This window comes from Macrobrachium nipponense, chromosome 45 (assembly GCF_015104395.2).
Source record: "Macrobrachium nipponense isolate FS-2020 chromosome 45, ASM1510439v2, whole genome shotgun sequence".
Taxonomy (NCBI): Eukaryota; Metazoa; Arthropoda; class Malacostraca; order Decapoda; family Palaemonidae; genus Macrobrachium; species Macrobrachium nipponense.
In genome coordinates, this window is record NC_061105.1 from 48935792 (window position 1) to 48937603 (window position 1812).

The window sequence follows — 1812 nt, forward strand, 5'->3', positions numbered from 1 at the left end:
TTATTCTTTTTCATAAAACTAGAGAGTATTCTTAATTTGCTAGTTTTGATGGTATATTTTCTTGAAATTTTTGTGAAATATATGCATACATTCATACTGTCATTTTGTAGCAAATTATTTTTCAGCTATGCACTTTACAGCTTTGCAATACTCACTGCAATTTTTGCATGTGAAAATGATTAATGTGCCTGTATAATCAGTTTGGTTATTCTACAACTACGGTGACATAAACTTTTGAAATGAACAAGTTTTAATAATTTCATAAATGCAATTCGAATAACGTAAGACCTTAGTAAAATTCATAGGCCTAGTTTACCAGTATAGATGATAGCGCTCATGATTTCGTTGTCAGTTGATATTGCCCTAAATGAATGACTGTGTATAACAACGATAAAAGTGAGCAATTGTATAATGCGGTGGTAATTAAATCCTCATGTAAAATTAAATGGCAGTACATAAGCCTAGGTCCAGGATACGTTGCCAGTTTACTTTACTCTTGAAAATAAGACATAGTTATAACACTGGTGCTTACAATTACATTTGCAGCTTCAATACTTTATGGAAGTGATTGTAATTATGTAATTGCAATGATACAATACAGTGATATTTTTTTTTAAGTTCACTTGCGACCATACCTATAACCAACAGTGTTAGTTGGCCCAAGATATGGGTCTAGTCATTATATTTATGGCAATTATGCCGGATTGAACATCATTATAAAGTTATCGTTATATTTCATTACGATGATGTGATTAAGATGCCTTATATATGTATATATAAACACTTGTTGTGAAACACCTGTTACTTTTTTCATCGACAAATTAATTAAGTTCATTCCAGTTTTTCATCATCAAATCACCGACTGTTGTAGAGAAGTTTTGCTTCTTTTACCCTCGCATAAAAAAAAATGTGAATAAAAATCTAACTAAATTTTTACAAAATATGAGCTAAAAACGGAAAGGGTCAGTGTTTATCCTTATTTATCAGTAAAAAAAATAAAAATAAAACTATTGGTTGGGAATTCATACCGCTAAGTTTTGAGCACTAACAAGATCACGATAAACAACTTAAACATTCCTCAGAGTTCGATAAAGTCGAATGTATTGCATAACTGGAAACTGTCTGACCGAGCGTGGATTTCCTAAGTGTGGAAATCTGGCAGCTCTGGTATGTGGCGGTTGTAATACCCACCATATATCCCACACTAAACTCTGCCAAGTTACTGTGTCGTCCTGTGCAGCTTCTCCTTTATTTTCACGATTTGGGATGTTCTTACTGCTTCCGTTTTCCCTCATTCGAAAAAAGATAGGCTCATTTACAAATAGAAAGCGCAAAGCTAACGAAACAGTAGGAAGAGAATTCTTTCAGGGAATTCGCAGGAGTAAAATAACCTATCAACCATTAATATTTCTCTAACATGTCCAGTAGCAGTTTCTTACATTTTGAAGTTTCAAAATACGAAAGTTCGAGTGAAGGAAAGTTGTAAAAGAAAGCTTCTATGGCAAATAATAAACGGAGTAAAAGAAAGCTTCTATGGCAAATAATAAATGAAGTATGCAGGATGTAACATCAAAATAGTGTGTCGTGCTCTTCCCTATATGTAGTACTAGTTTTTTTTCTTTCTTTCTTTCTTACTTTCTTTTTTCCTTCTCTTTTATGCCAAATGCTATCGAACCTTAATAACTTGCAACGTTGCCTTGTCTAACTAGAATCTGAAATAATTATTTCAATTTATAACAAAATAATTACGCTATCGTGGCTCACGTTATTACAAGCAACATTTCACCCAATTATACTTTTGAAGTGAAGAAA

General features: G+C 32.5%; 1 long non-coding RNA gene across 1 annotated transcript in view; it reads right to left on the reverse strand.

Moving 5' to 3' along the window:
* Window positions 1-1812, reverse strand: part of LOC135214160 (uncharacterized) — a 157942-nt gene that overhangs the window by 24096 nt on the left and 132034 nt on the right. The window lies entirely within an intron of this gene.